This window comes from Tamandua tetradactyla, chromosome 11, assembly GCF_023851605.1.
Source record: "Tamandua tetradactyla isolate mTamTet1 chromosome 11, mTamTet1.pri, whole genome shotgun sequence".
In the NCBI taxonomy this organism is placed as follows: domain Eukaryota; kingdom Metazoa; phylum Chordata; class Mammalia; order Pilosa; family Myrmecophagidae; genus Tamandua; species Tamandua tetradactyla.
This window is the reverse complement of record NC_135337.1, coordinates 33909847-33932709: the sequence shown is the minus strand read 5'-3', so window position 1 is coordinate 33932709 and position 22863 is coordinate 33909847. Positions and strand designations below refer to the sequence as shown.

The 22863-nt window shown below is 37.7% G+C and overlaps 1 long non-coding RNA gene across 1 annotated transcript in view; it reads right to left on the bottom strand.

The window, feature by feature from the left end:
• Positions 1–3739: 3739 nt before the first annotated feature.
• LOC143649462 (uncharacterized) overlaps positions 3740–22863 on the bottom strand; it is a 62173-nt gene continuing 43049 nt past the window's right edge. Inside the window, exons 2-3 of the long non-coding RNA XR_013159009.1 lie at positions 6932–7076; positions 3740–3887 (exon numbers count right to left, since the gene is read on the bottom strand). This is a non-coding gene — a long non-coding RNA (uncharacterized LOC143649462). The remainder of the gene's footprint in view (positions 3888–6931; positions 7077–22863) is intronic.

Genomic DNA, 22863 nt, shown 5'->3' with positions numbered 1-22863 from the left:
TCAGCTCTATTGCTTCCAGCTTCTGATGGCAGTGGTTTCCTCTCTAAGCGTCTGTGAACCTTCACTTAGTTTCTCCAGGACACAACTCTGGGTTCTGGTTTGCTGGGCTCTGGCCCTGTCTAGGCATCTGTCTCTCTGTTGGCACTCCAAGCTTCTCCAAACATCCGTCTCTTTGTCAGCTCTGAAATAACTGTTATTCAGCATATGTGTCTGCGTCTGCATCTGAGATTTCTCCAAAATATCTCCCCTTTTACAGGACTCTAGTAAACAAATCAAGACTCACCTTGAATGGGTAGAGTCACATCTCCATTGAATCAAAGGCCACATGCAATTTCCCTGGGGATAGTCTAATCAAAAGTTTCCAACCTACAATATTGAATCAAGATTGAAAGAAGCAGCTGCCCCCATAAGATTGGATCAGATTTAAAACATGTCTTTTCTGGGGTACATAATAGTTTCAAACTGGCACCCAAGGCTAACATCAGATAGTCACAGGTGTGCAGCATCAGAAAGAAGAGACAGAATATGAGATATGTAACATTCAAAGCCTATTTAGTTTTGGTGCTTATTTCTACATCATAGTTGCCTAATGTAATGGCTTACAAGGTCCACCGTGTGGGTGGTACCACACGTTTCACATCTCCTTCCCTCATCCTTAGCCTCCAAATGCTATCTCTTCTGGATCCCACCTTCCCAGGGAATTGTTCTCTGCTACTTAATATGAAAAACACTATGGTATTTTTTGTGTACAAGGTATGCACAGGTTAATTGAGTGCCCATTCTAGGTAACTGTGTGCATTTTCACAAACGTTTCCTAGAATTTATGCCTTAACTCAAGGGCATGGATTTAATGGTGAAAATTTCAAACAATGGGGCAAGAGAGCCTCCCTTTACATCATGTTTTCAAGGCAACTGCCTCTTCCACAGATACAGGCCATAAATTTCAAATTAATCAAATGCTAATAGTCACTTCAGGTCAAATGGGTAGTCATATAATTTTTTTCCTCTGTGCAATTTTCTGTTTAAAAGTAAAGGTAGGGCAGTGCAATGGTGGTTCAGTGGCAGAGTTCTCGTTTGCCATGCCAGAGACCTGAGTTCAATTCCTGGAGCCTGCCAATGCCAAAAAACATAAAAGCAGACAGGGGGTGGCAAGGGTCATTTAGTGGTAGAATTCTCGTCTCCATGTGGGAGAACTGGGTTTGATTTCTGGCCATGCACTTCCAAACAAGCAAACAAACAAACAAAAAATCAAACAAAAATTCAACAAATGGTGCTACAATAATGGGATCTTCACATGGAAAAAGAATGAAATGTGACCCCCGCCATACAGCATACCAAAAAATAAAAGTAAAGGCAGGCAAATGCATTTTAAATCACTGGGCAGTTATTGAGCATCTTGTGTGCCCTAGGCTCCATGCTAAGAGTACAAAAATGGATCTGGCCCCTGCTCTCAATGAGATCAATGTTTGGAGTTACTCACTTATCCTGGTCCCTTAATGGACCTATAAGTATTTTTTAAGTTAACATAGGGTTTGATTTACTTATAGAAAATAAGAAAATCATACTTACCACTGCCATAAATTTCCTTTGACCTCTATAATCTCAATCAAGTTAATAAACCTGTCCACTTCTGAATATAAACCCAAGGGATAGTGTGTGGAAAAAGTGCAGCTGATGATGTGCACAGCTTTATACTATCTTTTCCCTGAGCAGTCCCAAGAAACCAGATTTCTACATTATCTAAATTAAAAAAGAATTAAATGTCATAATAAGTAGAAATTGCATATCAACCATTATAGAGTATTGTTTTGATCTTGCTGAATTTCATTTCTCTTTAACTGTATCCAAAATTCCTGTGAGCCTGTCCCCATTGCCTGAAGTCCAAAACAGTAGTCCCATAGTAACAACAAAGACGTTACATTCTTAATTACCTGCATCAATAATGAGTTGATGAAACTACAAGTGTTGGAGAGGATGTGGAGAAATAGGAACACGTATTCACTGTCTGCTAAGAATGGAAAATTGTGCAGCCACTGTGAAAGTTTGGCAGTTCCTCAGGAAGCAAAGCAAAGAACTGCCATATGATCCAGCAACCATCCTGCTAAGTATATACTCAGAAGAACTGAAAACAGGGACTCAAACATACATTTGCACATTGATGTTCATAGCAGTATTATTCGTAATTGCTAAAAGATGGAAGCAATCCAAATGCCCATCAACTGATGAGTGGATTAACAAAATAGAGTATATACATATGATGGAATATTATTCGGCTGTAAGAAGGAATGAAGTCTTAATGCATGTGACAACATGGATGAACCTCGAGGACATTATGTTGTGTGATATAAGCCAGATACAAAAGGATTTTATGATCTCACTGATATGAACTAATTAGAAAAAGCAAATTGATAGGGTTAGACTCGAGAATACAGGTTACCAGGCAATAGATTGGAGGTAGAAAAAGGGGTACTGATACTTAATTTCTATTTAGGTTGATTGTCGATGTTTGGAAATGGATAGTGGTAGTGGTAGTACATTATTGTGAGTGTAATTAACAACACTGAATTATACTGGTGAACGTGATTAAAAGGTGAAGTCTTGGATTGTGTATGTTACTAGAAGGAAAGTTAAGATGAAACATGAGGCTGTATCACACAGTGAACCCTGTTGTGAATGATTGTCTGTGGTTAATAGTACAAATATAAGAATGTTCTTTCATGAATGACAACAAATGTATGACGCTATTACAAGGTGTTAATAATAGGATAGTAAATGGGAAATATGCACCTAACACAAGCTATGGACTATAGTTAACAGGTGATATTCTAATATTCTTTCATCTGTAACAAAGGCAACACACTAATACAGCATTTTTTGTATGACTTTTCTGTACACCTACAATCTCTTTAATTAAAAAATAATAACTTTTAAAAAAGGAAAAAAATATTATGATGCATGAAAGAAACCAGACACAAAGTACTACCTATTGTATGATTCCATTTATACAAAATGTAAATATAAATAAATTTATAGAGACAGAATTAGATTAGTGGTTATGTAGGTGACAGCTCAGGAGTGTGTGGCTTTTCTTTTTGGAGTAATGAAAATGTTATAAAATGGATTATGGTGATGAATGCACAATTCTGTGATCATACTAAAACCATTGATTGCACACTTTGGATGGATTGTATGGTACGTGAACATATCTCAATAAAAAATAAGTCTATGAAGATACTTCACAAGTGTTTAAGTACTCTCCGCCCCTCCACTCCCCCCATTTGCAGCATTATTTCTTTTCCCTTTTCTTTAACCCACAACAAAACATCATCCTGCCATCCTATTTAGACCTCAGAACAGCTGTTCACTTGTCCTGCAGTGAGTCCATGAGGTGGGACCTGGTATCACAGAATAACTCTAGGGGTCTCCATCATGGCTTAATGGTTCTTAAAACCAGCCAGGGAATTCAGAAGCAGTAGACCAGGTAAAAAAATCAAAAAATAAAATTTCACTACTTTAGACTTTACCATCATGCAGTGAGCACTATTTAGCATTGGTATTAATTACCAGTAATCCGTATAGTACTGGTAAATTAGAATATTTTTAGAAAAAATAAACAATAAAATCTGATGGACTATGGTGTCCTAGACACAAGGCAACAAAAATACGAATAGAAATAAAACAAACAGAAATACAAAGAGAAACATTTTTATATTATTTGAATAACAAAGACTCAGTTGGAACAGACTCTGCTCTAACGGTGGCACTCAAAGAAAAGTGTTTACTAAGATCCAAGTGAACAGCCACCGCTGGCCGTTGACTGGCATGAGTTGTTTACATTAGTCTTTCCCAGCCTGTTGTCCTACTTTAGGTTGGCCATATGGAGTAACCTAAAGAAGCAAACAAATAAGGAGATAATAACCATCTCAGCAAACAATTTCAATATTTCTAGAAGATACCATGCCATTAGGATGTCATCCACACCTCGCATAATACAGCAATTTTCCATTCCCATTCACTGAAGAGGTATTTAAGAAGAATAACATAGCACGGATAATTGTCCATACTGCTAATGCATAGTAGGTTTCATGCAAAATAAAAGGAAAAAGACAGAAATATCCAACTTTTCAGTCCATAGCAATATATCATTAGTTTAACATCCCCAAGAATTTTCAGGAAGAAATTATAAAAGGACTCATTTTGTTATTTTAAAATAGCATGTATTAAGTTTTTAACTGTACCAAGCATTGGATTTTTGCTATCACAAGTGAATTGCATGGTCCTGTCAACTGCCTTCTAAGAACTTAGAATCTCTAGTTAACACATTCTATAGACACTAAGATCCAAAATGTATGAAACTATTTTGAAAGGGATTGAGTTTCTTAAATTCATAAAAGTCTCCTTTGCAGGGTTTTTTTTTTTTTTTTTTTTGCCTGCCTCTCACTAGATAGTGGATTCCTTGGAGGCAGGAACTGTGTCTTATCAATCTTTGTACAATAATTGGTGCTCAATATATGTTTCCTGAATGAATAAATGCTTATTGGAAGTCTTTCTAAAAGTATCATAATGATATCTTACGCGAAAGTAGAGATTTACAACAGCTTATAAATTACTCTAAAATTCATGATATATTCAACCCTTTCTGCAGACCTGTGGAACTACCACTGAGATGACCATTGCACAGATAATGGAATAAATGCTCATAGACGCTCAGTGACTTACCCTTTATCACCAAGCAGCTAAGGCAGAGTTGGGATCTATCAGGTATATAGAGCTCCATATCAAGTGCTCTTTCTACTCTATCACAAAATCACTAAATCTTATGGTGGAATGGTTTGGTTTGGCCATTGGCTCCAGACACCTATCATATGAAATACTTTTCAGGGGACACATAAAGTCCTTTCCTCCTTCAGTGTCACACTGAGGCAACATGATACCCTCAGACCGCTGAGCCAAGACCAGTTGATCCCGGCTGGGTCAAATGACTGATCTTGATTAAATCACAGACTAAAGAGGAACAAGCTATTTCAATAGAAGAAAATCATATCTAATTAAGTGATTCATATTCAGAAAGAAAACCTTAACTACGTCTGATGGGTAAAATATCAAGTTTCCATGTGGCCTAGGCGGTACACTCTTGCGGGTCCAGAGTGCAAGCCATGTCAAAGTTGGGCTCAGCAGAACTTTAAAAGGGTCAGTCACTTATCTGAAACAGGCTTTTAAGATATCCATACACATGGACTGCCCAGACTCCACCAGTATAACAAACTCCGGGGTTTCCACCCAAATTCAAAACTCAGTCATTCTAAACCTTCTTGCCATCAGTAGACATAAGCTGCTTTGTAATGCTTTCCTTGTACTCGCCTTGTCTCCTGTCAGCAGCCAGAAGTTGGATTTTATTTATCAAGAATAAAATTCAAAGAGCCTGCCCTGCAGCAATCCCATTCTGCACTTCTTTGTCAGAATTCTAATGATGAATTCTAAATACTTAAGAGACAGTCTCCAGCTGTAAAAGCGAAGAGCTTCCGGGGGTCTGCCGAGTTCTCTGACCCCAGACCTACTTTTATATTTTGATCTTGGGGACCATACCTCACCACTTTCAGAACCCTCGAGTTATCCCCGGGGTTACAGAGCACTAACTTAACCAGTCATAGCAAGACTTGAAACAGGGTAGCCAGGATCAAAGTGGCCAACAAGTTAGTGCATTAGCCACTGGACCAGCCCCGAGAGGACCATATGAAGCTTATACTGTGCAAGTGGTTAAATTCTTCTCATGAAAAAACCTCAACACTCAAGGCCTTTTGTTACATACATCTGAATATCTATTTTAACAGCTATCCACGTTTTGATATAAAATGTAAGAAGGGTAGTTTAATGTTCTGACTGAAGTACAGAGAAAACAACATAATTTGAATTTATTTTTATGTAAAGCCGCCTAAAGCTCCAAAGTTTACTGCTCCTTGCTCTTCATTTTCTTCAGTCATATTAAAGGGAATATCCCTTATTCAAACTGTGGGCATGGATAAGGGGATGTTTAAAAAAAAAAAGAAAAGAAAAGAAACCTGAGGAGTTTGGATTAAGAATAACATAGCACAGAGAGGTTTTGTCAATGAACGAACACTTCATTTTTCCTTCCATTGTCTACTTAGTTGAAGAGCAGGAGACCAGAATCTGGGAGGATCACATGAAGGCGGGAAAAACACAACTGTCAGGCTCCAAGGACAAAGCCCATTCTTAACAATACCATTCCTTAAATCCAGACATTAGAGCCAAAGGAAGGAGAAAAAAGCAACTCACTCATGGATAGCTTACTGAGGATACTGCAAAAGATTATGCTAATCTTCTCTCCATTGTCCTTTGCAAAATGTTTTCATATCAAGCCTTTTATCTGCAGAAGAAGAGATGCCCAACCTCTCAACTCAGTAACAGCCAGCACTTTCTGTGTGGTTTCTGCGTAATTAACACCAGCACTAGACCTTTTCATTTGTGCAACTCAAGCTTAGGGCCTTTTGAGGGTGTCCACAGGGGAGCGGCCCTCACCCTATGCCTGTGGCCCGGGAGCCACAGCTTATGCTTAGATCTGCGTGCCATCTGTTAATGGCAGAGGGAGCAAAACTTGAGCTAACTTTTCCTTTACTTTCAGAGAGTGTAAGAGACCAAAACCACCAACATGAGATGAGCAGTTTATTATTTAAAAAAAAAAAAAAACTAAACTAGGAATTCAGGCCAACTGCCTGTTTTTTCATATCATATTTTTGCCTTATTATAATCTAGCTTTCCTTCAAGATTTAAATGGCATGAAAGCACTAGCTTAGGTGGTAACTTAAATGGACCAAAGGGATACTTTTCTCTTTTTTTTTTGAAGGATTGAGCTTCAGCATCCACCTAATTTTATTTCAGATGTGTCAGAAATCAGCCACATGCAAGCTCTTACCTGCCCAGAGGCTATAGGCTGTCCCCACGGGAAGGTAGGATTTAAGGTTGAATTTTCTCCTCTAATCGATTTCCCAGGCTTTTGTTGGCTCAGGTCAAACTCATACGAATATCATAAAAGTCAGTCCTCATAACTGATGAAAGTCCTGTGAAAGGAGCCCATAATGCTTCTGTTTGCTGTAATTGTAGGTATGAGAATTTAGTCATTAAGATTTGCCTAACAACATTGCCTAACAAGGAAAGATTAATTGTATGTAAAAACATTTTCCTTCAGACAAATTTCACTACTCTAGAGGTGAAGAGCTAGTGCCACAGATTTCACTTGCTCCCTAAAAAATTTGGTTAGACTTAACTAGATCAACTTGATCAGAACCCGGATTTCTATTCTGCATCAAACCAACTATAATCTTGGACAGAAAAGTCAAGTAAGCTCAGATTCTTCATTGATATAACAAGGTGAAATGCACAGATCACTAAACTGGAGCCTCAAAAACCTCCAGGAATTCCCCTAAAATAGTAATAGTAACTCCTGAATTATTTGTAATTATTTCTTAATCTAATAAAAATCAAGCTCAAATAGACCTATGTAGACTCATGGGTGAAAACTTTCAAAGTATACCATAGAGATAAAATAATAAAAGAAGTTCTGAGAGATGAATTTGGGGAGCCACAAAACAAGAGGATCCTTCAAATCTCTTGCAGCTTTGTAATTCTATGACCTGAGGAGTATCCCAGCCCCGATGAGGTAGCGTTCTCCGTATGAAGCTCATGATTTAGTGATCCACATGCAGTTAGGTTAGTATGTACTGTTTGGCAATTACTGTGCTCTCAATGAATTTTTGTTGAAGTTATTCAAACAAATGAGTTAGCAGGGGTCCAATTAGTTGGGAAAGGCATTGTATGAACTAGCACTGTTTGCCTCCAAAACATACTACCAGAGCTAAAAATGCCACTTTCCTTACTTAACTCCTGCGACAATGAATGAGCCTGGTTTGGAACAGCGATGTGAGAAATGGGTCTGTGTGCCCTTACTGCAGTGAGAGCACTAAGTCAATGTCAGAGGGTTTGCCCCTTTGTCCACCCCAACAGTCTCAAGGTGGGACATATGCTGGTTATACCAAATGTTCTGTCTTAAAAACTGGCCTTTCCTGATTTTTGTTTATTTGTTATTATCTATAACAAACAGGGATAGTTTTACAATGCCAAACAATCAACCTGTGGGTTCTTATGAAAAGTTTTTGGAGGATATAGGTGAAAGAGTTTGATAAAGAGAAAAGCTATGACGAATGTGCAGAATTATCTCCCATTAAAATGCTTAAGATTCTGGTAAATTGCATTTCAGATTTTCAGAAATTTACAATTTGCATGTAATTATAATACATCTTTTTGCATACTTACATTTTGGACAAGAATATGATAATTTACAAATAAAAACCTCTCAATCCTGGGTAAATTCCAAGGAAGATTTTTTTCCTTGAAACTTCAGTGAGAGATGAAATGATGGCAAAGGAGAAAGTAGAATCTTCTAATGTATTGCTTGTTCCTTTCATGGGAAAAATATTGTCATCTTACCTATATATATATATAAAATATTATATTAAATTCAGACTTTCTGTAGTATCTAACCTTGCCACTTGCTGGTACTCTAAGGAATAAAAAAGGAATTGCAGAATCATCTAAATTTACCAGAGTAAACTAGTAAATCTAAAAGTCAGGACACCCTTTAACAGCTAAGGCATCAAAATGCAAAAGACCACCTGTTTCATCCAGTAACCATGCAATTTATTAGAATTAAACCCATTCTAGAACCGTTCAATCTTAGAAAAATGGTATAGCTGTGAAAACACCATTTACTTACTAACCGAGAGTTTAACTTAGTATAAGCTATTTAAACCACATGAAATCTGCAGTGCACTGTTAGATCTTTACAAATTTCATGAAATCTTTTTCGGATATCCAAAAAATCCTGAACTGCTTGAATCTTTTGTATCCCAGCACTGGGGACTGACCCATAATCTCTTTCCCAGCCAGGATACCAAATCTGTATCCAACCTTGTCACTGACTCCAGCAGCTGCTTAAATTCACCAGAGGGCATGGCAGCAATCCTACTTCTAAAAGAACACCACAAGAGCTTACGCCTATGATGCCTTGAGGAGAGCCTGAAAGGAAGGTCAAAGGTGAAGAAAAGATAAAGTGCCAAACAAGGAAATCAGTAATGTAGGGTCTTCTTGATGAAATCCTAATGTCTGAGTCTTCAGGATGCAAACATCATGACTTCATTTCAAAAAAGCTTCAGTTTTGTTGGAGTTTGTGTGTGCATGTGTGTCTCTTTGTGGGTTTGTGTCTGTGTTTGCGTGGGTATGTGTGTGCAATGTGGGTTTTGTTTTGTTTTGTTTTTAGGTCGGATCACTGTGCATCTAAAAGCCTTATTCAGTTGTCCTTGTCACGAGTACTTTGTCTTACACAGGCTGCTTTACTCTTGTAAACAGAGGCTGCATCAAAGTGAGAGCAGAGAGAGTCACATCAGTGGATTAAGGGCTTCTGCATGATAAAGTAGCTACCTAGGGGGGGATAAACTTAATATGTGAAAGAATGTTATTGAGAGGAATAAAGTACCAAAACTCTGTCATTCTCTTCGTAATGTCCTAATCTAATGCCTGACACTGAGGCCTTAGGCCAGGGTTAGCGTTAATCAATGAAATGCCCATCTGTGTTCCCTGTCCTTATCGCTATTTAAAACTAGCCTAAACGCAATTATTGTCCCCTAGAGACCAAGATGGGATATTAGGTTGATTGAAAGGAATTGTGTCCCACAAAGAAATCCCAGTGTTAAAATGCAGAGGTGTCAACATTGCTAACTAAATTTCAGTTGAACAGAGATTAAATGCTAATTCGTAGAACATGAAAAAGTTGCATAGATTACATCTGGCCAAAAGTCCTTATTTGAAAATAGCTAAAGGCTAGCTAGAGAATAATCAATCTAGAATACATTGTGCTCTTTAGAATAAAATAGGTTGTTTATGTCTCCTACAACATTTTTGCACAATAAACATACAAGGGAAATATTAACTCAAACAAGAATTCAGATATTTTTAGGCTACAGGAAAGAGGAGATCAACATTCCAGATCTCATAATAATTGTTGGAAGCATTTTGGCTATTAGAAAGACATATAACTTTTCTCTTGAGTAACTGAAAGTATCATCTAAAACTGCCTTACTTGTATACAAATAATAAACATATATTTAAAAGAGGATAAGAGCAAGGAGAGTAGACAGAGCAAGGAGGTCAAAATAATTTTATTGCTCAAGCATGCATGCTTATTATACTTATTAATGATTATTAGTACATGCATATAAAATGGTAGCCTTTCCCATGATTTATTCTTCCCCACTTTGTTTTTTGTCTAAATTTAATGACACATAGCTCCTAGGGCTAATTCTCTAAAACTGTGTTTCATGCCATAGACATATAATATGTATGAAAATCGCTTTGAGAAGTTTTGAAACAAACCAACAAAAGCAGCCCTTAAAATACGTAAGAAAGTCCATCTAAAACTGACTGGATGAATATACTTTGATTATACTTCTTGATCCTACATATATGTTTAAATCCAAATGGATTAATATGATAACATTTCATAAGTTAGTAATAAAATTATAGTTAAGACACTTAGCTATACAGTAACTGAAGATACAGAAGATCCTTATTCTTATTGGAATAGTAGCCCTGCTGGATGCTAATTAATCCAAGTACTAATGCCAAGTAAAACTGGCATGGTTCTAGCACATTAACTGACTGACAAGTAAAGTGAACAGAATAGATGGCTCTGAAATATATTGCATAAATATGTGATATATGATGAAGAATATTGACTCAAATAGTGATATTTCTCATTACGAAAAGAAGTCAGTTTAGCCATTATCTTAGACCACGTACTCAAATAAATTCCAGGTAAATGAAAGTGCTCAATTACTTTTAAAAATTAATCTATTAGTTCGATTTCCCGAGCCTACCCATGCCAAAAAAAAAATTAATCTATCAAACTTTAGAAGGAAATAGATCAAATATCAAAGTTTTAGAGAGAGGACATTCTAATCCTAAAACAGGGAAAGAAACTACAAATCAAAAGTGTATGATTTGTCTACGTATGCATTCAAACCTACTCTAGAGAACTAGAATTGAAAGGTAAGGAACAAATTTGGAAAATTATTTATAGCAAAGGACTAATAGTTTAACCATTGGCATGAAAAAAATATAACCTCCTATAGAACACAAGATAGTGATATCAGTTTTCAGCTCTCTAATTTTATCCAGTTTGGTTGGCTCAAGGAGCTATCTCTAGGGTGTTTCTAAGTCTGGGATCTGAGAACTTGAAGGGTCAGGAAGGAGGGCAAACCACTTGGAATCAGTCAAGAGAATGTGTGTATTGGTCCAATTTATCTTCATAGTGAACTTCCCCATTTTGCACAACCTGGGGCACCAGGAATTAACGATGATGATACACAGTCAAAAATGATATGTCCTGGGCGGGCCGCGGTGGCTCAGCGGGCAAAGTGCTTGCCTGCTATGCCGGAGGACCTCGGTTCGATTCCCGGCCCCAGCCCATGTAACAAAAACGGAGAAACAGAATACAATAAAACAAGAAAATGTTTAAAAATGTTTCCCTTTCTTCCTTCCTTCCTTCTATCCTTCCTTCCTTCTCTCTGTCTTTCCTTTAAAAAAAAAAAAAAAAATGATATGTCCAGATCTGCTAATTTCCAAATAACTGTCTTCAATAACTAGCACGGCTTTACATGGCAAAACAAAACAAAACAGATGCATCATTAATGCTTCTCTCAGCAACCTATGTTAGGAAACAAAAGAATCTTACTATAGATTTCTGTTATTTTCAGATATTCATGGTATGTACAATTGTGGTATGGAAAATTTTAGATCGTGGATTTCTAAAATAAGTCTATAATAGTCACTGAGTACCCACTTTATGTAAAGGTGGTATTACTAATTTAGTCTTTCTTTAGCACTTCTCTATGGAGAAACAATCCCACCTCATCACTACAATAATACTATTTTATGTCAGTTAACAATTTTAGGTCTTTCCCAACAAACAGGTACCTACAGCATCTAAAATGGAAGTCACATTAATGGAATTCAGTGATTTTTACTGAGAGTTTGGCAACCTGAGTGGAATTTAGAATTGCAAAATACGAACTATTTGAATTTAGGTGAATTTCAATTAAGTAAAATGAAGTCCAGATGAGAGAGCTCTTAAAAAAGAATTATGAAATCTAAAATGATAAGTTTTGAGAATTTTTATAGGCCACAGAAAATGAAAATGAAATCAGATGAAATGTTTAGCTATTCCTTGAGCTTACAGCAGATGTAGGACAAAAAAAGTTACAAACCAGTCATTACATTAACCATCCTTCCAATATATTATATTTATCACTTGCAATGTTCCCAGCACAGTGTCAGTGCTTTGAATACCATGTCTCATTTAATCTTCACAACAACTATGCAATATTAAGTATTCTTATTCCCATTATGTAGAAGGGAAAAATAAATCTCAAAGGGATTAGATACCTTAGGTTACACATGTAGCAAATAGTGGTCAGAGAATTCACACAAAGGGGATGCTTCATTATACTCTTGAGGAACTAAAAATCTTAGAGAATGGTGTGTAATAAATTAATTCTTCCAGCATCTTTAAACTCTTTCAAATATTTGCCAAAAAGAAAAAGCTTTTAATCTTTAATTCAGGGGTTTTGGCAAAGAGTGATTTTGGTGCCTGGTATTTAACAATTCACTTGTTGTGTTAAAAAGCTTATAAATAATAGTTTATGGTAACAGAGCAAACCAAATCAAGGTGTTAGCCATTATTTCCCCCAAATCTAACAATAAAGAAAGAGCAAGGAGTGCAAAAATCAATCTTAAGATAAGAATTTCATGTAGAAACACACTTGAATGCTCAGAAAATCTAAGGTTTTTGCATTTAATTTTTACTCAGAGTTCTCTATACTCAAGGCCAAAACTCACCCAATTGAGTATCAGCACCATTAGCTAATATAGAGTAATTTTGAGGGGCCTTGTTTTCATATGATCTCATAGACGATCTATGAAGCCAGACAATAGTCACCTATGCTGTATGCCACATTATACCTATATCTGTTTTCAACAGTTCAAGGGCATTTGTCCTCAGCTTTTCATTTCTAACTTTGGTCCAGGATAATTAATATCTGACTCCTAAAAAGTGTAACTAACAATCAGCAGCTGGTTAATGGGATAATTTTTTGCACTTTTTCAGAGGGGGATAGGGTTAGGAGAAAGGGAATGTATTAAAATGGCATTTGGACATTTTATTTAACAGCTTGGCATTGCGAGACTTTTGCCCATAAAGTTTTTAGAGGGTCAGCTGAGTCTCCATAACTCCCACTTCAAATAAGATTTCTCAATCACATTCACTCAAGCAGTCACTCATTCGGAAAATCAAGAAAAGGAAATAGGAAACATATTCTGCCGTGCTGATATTAATATACAAAATCAGAGTGCAACCATGTTACTATAGTTACTATAATAAGTGCGATCTTATTTACCTATAACAAATAAGGAAATGGCCTTTGTAAAACCCAGTTATTCAAGTACAGCTGATATGAAGGCATAGTACCATGTGCCAGAGACAGAGAGGGAAATAGTTCTGAAGTCAAGAGCATCTGAAATAGCCTCCAAATGTCAGACTGAAAAAAATGAAAGAAAAAGATTGTTATCTCTCAGGGACTGAAGTGGGAGCTGAAGTGCTCTCCCTCAATTAGGCAAAGAGTGGTGCAGCTGATTAACCTGGATGTTACCTTGGTAACCCAAGAATTACACTGTAAATGAAATACATTCAGTGATAGGTGCCTTTAATCAGACAAGAGCCATGTGAGCGTTTTGAGCAAGAGGGCCATGAATCTTGGGTTTCTAGCACTTTAATCATATATGAGATAATTTTTTGACAAGACGCAAACATAGCCACTGGTTATTAAATAAAGCAGTAACATAACATATTTCCATGTAACCATGAAACATCCAAGGCATCAACTTCTGTCTTGATCACTGTAAAGCACAGCCTACAGTTATAATACCGATTGACATATATAACACAGAGATGGGTAAAATATCTTGGGATTGTTCAATAGGGATTACTTTTTAAAAAAACTATGCTGAAATCAATTGAGAAAAATTATTGTTTTCCTTCTGTAAAATCTTACCTATAAAGGGATAACTGTCACTGATTTTGCTGCATTGCCATTCTTTCACTTCTTATTGTCCATCCCTCAAAGAAGTTCCATAGAGCAGAGAAAGTATAAATCCTGGAATGCGTGTGTAGATGGGTACAATTTCCCCCCATGTTGGAACGAATATTGTATAGAAACTATAATTAGGGTCCTGGGCCCCATCCCTTTCTTGTGCTTCTTTTAAATTCTGAGAGTCTCTCTTGACCTTTGTGGTGCTGGAAGCACTGATATACATTTGAAAACTAAATAAAGCTTTTAAAGTGCTCAAAATTGCCTCAGGGACATGCTTGTGACCATCACCATGAATGCAAGTCTAAAGAGTAAGTCCTAGGGCCATATTTAGAGCTTTAAAGACACATTTTAAATTGATGGTGAGTTTTTTAAAACCTGTGATCAGGTGAGGGGAGAAAAGGTCAGCCGTTCATTCCTTTTTGTAGCCATGCCTTTACCAAGGAACACCCCACTCCTTCCCAAGATCTCACTGCCTTTACTTCTGTAGATGGATACAGAGACAGCCAAGCAACAGAGAGACAGACATAGACCCCAATTCCCTTTTCTCTTTAGGGTTTTATATTATTAATTTGACCCTTAATCATACATTATCCTAAAGCAGTGTTTCTCAAAGTGTAAAGTGTATTCTGGAGAATCCTCTGTGACATATTTATAGGCTATCTTCATCAAAAAGGATCCATTGCCAAATGAAATGCAGGGTCAAACAATGTCCAAGATGTTTCTGTGAGGACCTTTTAGAGCCTTTTGTGCTCATATTTACTGGCCTCCAACTAGACACTGGCTATTCACTGGAGAATGAAACAGCCATGGTCCCTGTCTTCACGGAGAGCATTCCAGACAATCCACTAGAATGTGTAGGTTAAAATGCCATCTTGGGTAAAAATGCACCTAAAGCAAAGTATGGACTGTACTGAACAGCAATATATGAACATTCTTCCATTGATTGCAAAAGAAAACAAAACAGAACTGTATGTAAGTTAAAGAAACCAGTCACAAAGTATTACATGCTGCTTGATTCCGCTAATATAGAAGGTAAATATAAATAAGCTGATCGGAAAAAAAGTGTTTGCATTGACAGAAATAGATTGGTGGTTATATAGGGCTAGAGAAGGAGTGAGGGATTGAGAGGTTACTGTTGACTACACCTTTATCTCAGGGAGCAGCCCACACACATATATATATACACTCTGCTCTAGTACAAAGCAGTCCAGGATATCCCACACTCCACTATCAGATTCTTCTTAGCTTCTGGGATTCCTTCTTTTTTGGAGTGGTGAAAATGTTCTTGAATTGATTGTGGTGATGAATGCACAACTCTGTGAATATACTAGAAGACCTTCATCGTATGCTTTGGATGGATTGTATGGCATGTGAATTCATCTCAATAAAACCTCTTTAAAAAAGTCATCTTGCATTTTAGTTAGCACTTTTTACCCCAAGGCATTTTAATATCACCTTTGCACATTAAGCCTGGGATATAGTTAGTATTAGTAGCTCCAATTATCTCCACAAATTGGTTCGGGTTTCTCATTTTAATTGATGGCATCATCTTCTCCATAGTTAAGACTTAAAAATTAAGTCATCTACCTCTCTCCCTCTCCCTCTTTCAAAGCCAATTGTTATCAGTACTTCTACTTCGGTGCTTAGTCTTAGTTTGGGCTCTTAATTCTTCCATCCAAGCTTAGACTCTTAATTCTATTCACTGAGACTGATAAAATCACCTCTCTACCAGTCTCTTTATCTCACGGAGCACCTCCCCACACACATACATAAACACTATGCTCTAGTATACAGCAATCCAAGATATCCCACACCCTGCCATCAGCCAGGGTTAGCGTCTTACTTTAATATGCAAAGACCTCCACAATTTCATTCCAAAACCAATGTTCTCAGTTTTATTTCACAATAATAGTACTCTCCTCCCTCTCCCAGCCTTTGCACTCTAAGTTCCAGCAACAGCAATTTACTTAAGACCTGCAAGGAAGTTCTTTCTTGCTGAGAAGAGCCTTTGCCCATATATATCAAATGTGATACTTGCCATTTTTCCACCTTAAATCCCACAACCTCCATGAAATCTCTCCTGACCCTCACATTCAGAATTCTCTTCTCTTCCTGTACTCTTAAAGCACTTCATTTGTATTTCTAACATAGCACTTACAACAGCCTACCCTGTATTCAAAGCCTGGTATGATTTTGTCAGTCTGACCTCCTACACTGCGAGACACTGAAAAACAGAGATTGTATCTTTTTATAACTTCTCAGCACTCTGTACTAGACACATAGTAGGCATTTTTATTTACTTATTTGTAAAACTGACTTATGGGAAATTAGACAGGAAGACTTTCGTTCAAAATGGAATTTGTAACAGGGTGGCAAGCAATCATCATTAGCACAAAAGCAGTTCCTACAAGGCTAATCAGAGATACCCAAGTACACATATATGGATAAATTCAAGAACTATAGAGGTAATAGTAAGAAACTACAGGTGCCCTTAAATAAATAATGCAATACATAAAAAGTTCATTTGCCAAATTTCAGCTGGAATAGATATTTTAGCAACCACATATTCTTCAGAAAGGACTGGAGAAAGGAATAGAAGTAATGTCTCAGTGGCCAACTGAAACAAAATCAGTTTTTAACTTATGCTTGTAAGTTGTATTACAAATAGGATCATTGTTTCTCTCTGCTTTAGACAGTTAAGATTTGAAATAGGTTTTCCCTTACAAAAAGATGCTACACATACATTGAGACAGTGTTTTGGTTTGCAAATGCTGCCAGAATGCAATGTTCCAGAAATGGGTTGGCTTTTATAAAGAGAATTTATTAAGTTAGAAGTTTATAGTTCTAAGGCCATAAAAATATCTAACTGAGGCATCCAGAGAAAGATGCCATGACTCAAGAATGGCCAATGGCATCAGAACACCTCTGTCAGCTGGAAGGCGCATGGCTGGTGTATACTGGTCCTTTGGCTTCTGGTTTCAAACAGCCCCCCTAGGGGCATTTTCTTTCTGCATCTCCAAATGCTTCTCTCTGTATCAGCTCTGAAGCTTTTTCCAAAATGGTTCCCTCTTAAACGACCCCAGTAAGTGTATTGAGACCCACCTTGAATGGGTGGAAACACATCTCCATGGAAGCCACCTAATCTAAAGGCCCCACCCACAACTGGGTGGGTCAAATCTCCACGGAAACAACTCAATAAAAAATATTCCACCGAAAACATTGATCTGCCCCTACAAGATTAGATAAAGTAAAGAACATGGCTTTTCTGGGGTACATAACATTTTCAAACCAGCACATTATACTCTCTGGATCCCAAAAGGACATGTTCTTTCCATATAAAAAATACATTCATTCCATCACAATATCACAAAAGCCTTGAACTATTTCAGCAGCAATGCAAATATAATACAAAATCAAAAACAGTACAAAATCTCATCAAAGTCAGTTACAGATATGGTCTGTTCTAGGGTAAAATTCTCCTCTGACTGTGGACCTGTAAAAACTCAGAACAGTTATCTGCTGTCAATATATAAAGGAGGGACAGTCATTAGATAAATATCCCCACTGCCATAGGAAGAAATTGAAGGAAAACAGGGGTCACCATTCCCAAACAGTTGCAAATATCTGCAGGGCAAACTCCATGAGATTTCAAAGTCTGAGAGTCATTTATCATCCTCTGGGCTTGGAAGAGGGACAGTCCCACCCTTTCCAAGGGCTTATGCAGCCGCTCTGTTCCCTCCAAATGCTAGAGTGAGGGTTGCAATCTTGGGAAACTTTTGGGAGAGCAGCTTTTTCTCAGGTCCACCCTCTCCAAGCATCAGGGCAGCACCTGGGCTCTCTGCCATTTCTCTCTGCTTAACCCCCTCAAAACAGCAGAGTGGCAGCAAGGCTTTCCCCAGTCCCCAAGGAATGTGATCCACCCCCTTTGAGACCCAAAGTGGCAACACTCTTCCACCTGCCCTCTGCCTCCAAGGCAAATTCACTGTTTCCATGTGGATGGGTGGGTCTGCTCTTCTGACCTGAGAGTTCTTGGCTTCAGACCTTAGCATCCATGTTTTTTTGTCTTTGAGATCACTGTTCCTTCAATTTTTCCTTTTCTGTCCCTTTTAGTCCACTCTGGCAGTGGTTCTGTTTATACAGGTCTTGCAAGAAACTTGTTGGTTTTCTGTGCAGTATATGCAGTATATGCAGATCACACTCATCAGCTAATAGGATCTCCCATAAATCCTTCCTGGATAACTCTATATCCAGCTTTTTCTGAAATGACTGACTGATTTCACGTTTGGTTAATCTTCACTTGGGGCTCTATTCTCTAGGGCCTCACTTTCTAGAAGCCCAGAACTTTCCAGACCAGCAATTTCTGGTTTCTTTGTACCCAAGAATTCAGTTTTTGGCTTATCTTTTTCCTATTACATTTTACTTAACTTGCAAGGAAAAGCCAGGCTGCATTTTCCACATTTAGTCTGGAAATCTTGTCTGCTAAACATCCAAGTTCATCATCCTTAAATTCTGCCTTCTATCCAACATCAGTACTTAATTTTGCCAGATTATGTGCTACTTTAAAGCAAAGCTCACCTTCCACCCAGTTTGCAATAACACATTCCTCATTTCTTTCTAAGGCTCATTGGCAGCATCTTTAGCATCCATATTTTACTAACAGTCTCTTCAAAGCATTTTAGGCCTTCTCTATCAAGCTGCTCATTATTCTTCCAGATCTCCCCCTTATCCATTTAAAAAGCCAGTCCAACATGTTTGGTATTTGCAAATTCAGCAGCACCTCACTTCTTTACTTGCTGAGGCAAAACGGAACATGGAATGGTTAGTGGAAGAAAGTGGTGATAAATATAAACTATGACCACATAACCAGTTAAAGATACAAGAACTTTAATGGCATGCATAGTTCTTCCTTGGTATGTAATGAGTATGTTTGTACTTGTGCATAAAGCAAATATCTTTATTTTCCTTTCTAACTTATCTCCTTTATCATATAAGTTGTATTGCTCATGTTATGGTATTTATGCTATAGGATATCATGTTTAAGAGTGAATACTACCCCAGGACTTGTACCCCATTCTGGAGAGATTTAGTACATTTCTAGTTGTATCCAGTACAGTTACATACTGTCAGGTGAAAAAAATATATGTTTGCTATTGTTTTCTATTTAGATTAAGCATGGTTTAAGGTGATGTGTAAAGCTGCCAAGTTGACAAGGAGTGGCCTGTGATGGTTAGGTTCATGTGTCTTCTTGGTCAGGTGATGGTGCCCAGAGGTCTGGTCAAGCAAACACTGACCTGTCAGTTGCTGTGAGGACATTTCATGGGCTTAAATTATCAGCACATTGATTGCATCTATGGCTGATCACATCTACAGTCAGCTAAGGGGAGTGCCTTTTGCAATGAGTTGCAATTGATCTAATCATCTGAAGGCTTTTAAGGAGAATTCAGAAGAGAGAATCTGTCCTTCCACTTCAGCTAGCCATCCTCTCCTGGGAAATTCAATGAAGGAACACACCTTCATTGGAGCTGCCAGCGTTTGACCTGCCCTACAGATTTTGAACTTTTATATCCCCATGGTTGTGTGAAACACTGTATAAATCTCATACTCACAGATGTCTCCTGTTGGTTCTGTTTCCCTGAAAGCTCTGACTAACACAGGCAGCTAGTTTTCCCCAATAGCCAATCTCCCTTTATTTTTATTGATGAAGCCCCCTTCTGGAGTTTTAGCAAGGTATATGAATGCCAAGCGAGGGACTACATTTTTCACATTTCTTTAAAGTAGTATGGCCTTGAAATTAATTCTGACTAATATTATTTGAGCAAAAAAGATTTTCACAACTTAAAGTTTATGCCCTTTCCAGGAAACTGCTTGCCATCCATGTTTCTTTCCTATGCCCTATAGGATGAGACACTGGTATCATGATGGTGGCAGATGAGGTCAACATGCTAGAGGACAATGGTATAGAATAAGAGAAAGAATCTAGGTGTATGGACAACCTCATGAAGCAAGTTACCCCAGACCCCAGAACAGATACCAGCTCAAACTTTCACACAGGGGAGAAATAAATTTATTATTTTCTTTAAGCATTCATTCTTTCAGTCTCTGGTAAAACAGTTTAACCAGGATCCGACCTAATAAACACCCCTACGTATTTGGGTACCACTGTAACCTAGAAGCATAGGGCATGAACACACCGGGTGCATCTATTAACCAGAGAAGTCAATATTCCCAAAGAAGATAACAAATCCCAAAGGAATGGAATGTAGAACAGCTATATTTTGAAGCTAGAAAGAAAAATAAAAAGCCCAGAATAATGGGGTCCTGTGTAGGGTACTTTCAGATAAACACATGGGAGAAAAACAGCAGCGAGCATGGAGATGTTGGGTATAAGTGAGGTGACTTAGTCTAGAGTTTTATCAAAACATGGCCATGCAATTGTTCTCTACACTGATACATTCTTGAGTTGAGTGGTACTTTTTTCCCCTAAATTTTCTTGGTGCATTGTAAGGATATCATGATTTTTCAAATAATAGAATAAATGAATGAATAAACAACTGATAATAGCTGTTGAATTTTCTATTTTAATACCTAACTTTCTTATTAATCACTCATCCATCATAATTATACCAACTGGAGCTTTTTCAAAAACTACTATAAAATAATTTCAAATTTTCTACATTCCTGGCTAGCTAAGAAATCCTCAAGTGTCTACCTGACAGAGTGATATTAGGAAGCAACAGGGAGCAGCCAGAAAGGCAGGTAGCAGATGCCAAAATTAGGAGGCAGTTTACACTCTTCTGGAAGAAAAAAATGTAAAAAGAGTGATGGATTGCAGCACAAAGAGAAACCTTTAACTAGGTTTTGCTCAGCATGGCATCATCTAAGTAGCATCAACTGAATTCTGTGGAATAAAAAAAGTGTCTGTATTGTGAGATGTCAGCTTGTAAATGTGTCAGTCTCTAAAATAAATCAAGTAGCAAATGGAAAACATATAAATAACTATACTTGATGCCAGGAACACTGAGTAAGAAAAAAGCCATTTTGAAGGAGTTTTCTTTGTTAACCACACAGTGAGTTGGGCTTAGCAGGAGGTTTTCTATATTAGCAAATAAAGTTCTCTGGGTTTATAAAAAGCGGATGATGGTTTCAGGATCTGGTGGAAAGACCACTGATGGGGAGGGCCAAAATCTGGGCTTCTGCTTTAACTCTGTTATTTTGACACCACCTGTGTCAAGACTGATTTTTTTTCCTCACTTTCCATTTCCTCATTAGAAATGGAAACTGGGAACTTAATTCTTTTCTCTGCCTGCTATACCTCATCTGCTCACATAATTTGAAAATTCGCTAATAGTCCAAGATGGTGGTGTAAGATGCTCCAGGGTTCTGTTTCCTCATAGAATCTTTAAACAACAAGAAAAAACTGGCAGAACCATCTTCCTCTGAGCCCTGGAAAGGAGTTAAATGATTGAAGTAATGAGGTGAGTAATGAATCAAGAAAATGCAGCTCTAAAAATGGTGGAATAGGGTGCATGGGTGGTCCAGTGGTAGAACGCTTGCCTTCCATGCAGGAGACTGGGTTCAATTCCCAGACCATACACTTTTAAAAAAATAGTGGAACAAATTGCTGGTGCCCTGTCTCTGTAGAGCCAGCCTGTGCTCCCATTGTAGGCTTCCGGCTCTGTTCCAGAGGGAGCAGAGTAAACCCTATGGACATACTGCAGTGCCTTCTGTGAGTACCAATCTGTCAGGTGACAGCCTGAAAGGCTGAAACAAGTAGCTTGTATCTGGCTCACCCTCCAGAACGTAACCCACAGACAGAAGCAGCTTGAGGACAGCTTACATAGTGTAAGAAACAATTAAGTCAAAGCAGCCTGGGGCAAAGGCTTATTACCAGCTTTAGGACATGCAATAGACCTCCCAAGAGGGGGCAAAAGTCTATTTCATAGAGAACAGAGGAGAAATTCAAATTCCTGTAAACAGCAGAATTTCTAAGACCATGAGCAAACACAAGTGCAGAAGAAAATTTAGCCTCAGAAAAACTTGCACTTCAATTTTGCTTCGGTAAGATCTACTTAATAGGAGGGTAAACTCTGAAGGAAAGTATCAGTCAAGGAAGAATCGATTTGCAAAGATAGTGAAAGGTACTTTTTTTGCATTGGTTTATTTATTTTTGATAGCTCCTGGCACCCAGTGGAATCCCTGACATACCACTAACTGGATACAAACTTAAGGAACACACAGCTCAGAGACTAAAACTAAGTTAACAGTTCAAAATGTTAAAATGTGCAGTGTGCAACAAAAGTTTACATGACAAATGAAGATATTATGACCTATCCAAAGAAATAAAATAAAAATTCAGAAGCCATCAATGAGGAATGCCAGTATTGGACACACTAGAAGAGGTTTTTTAAAAAATGATCCTCTATAGTTCACTAGTTAAAGGAAATGAAACAGAGAATACACTGAAGGATATCAGGAAAACAATTACTTGAACAATATGTGAATCTCAATAAAGAGATAGAAATTTTTAAAAGGAACTGTGGTGGTTTGAAGCTGTATGTACCCCAGAAAAGCATGTTCTTAAATCTAATCCATTCTGAGGGTGTGAACACTTTCTGAGTAGCTCCTTTTCATGAGGTTACTTCAGTTA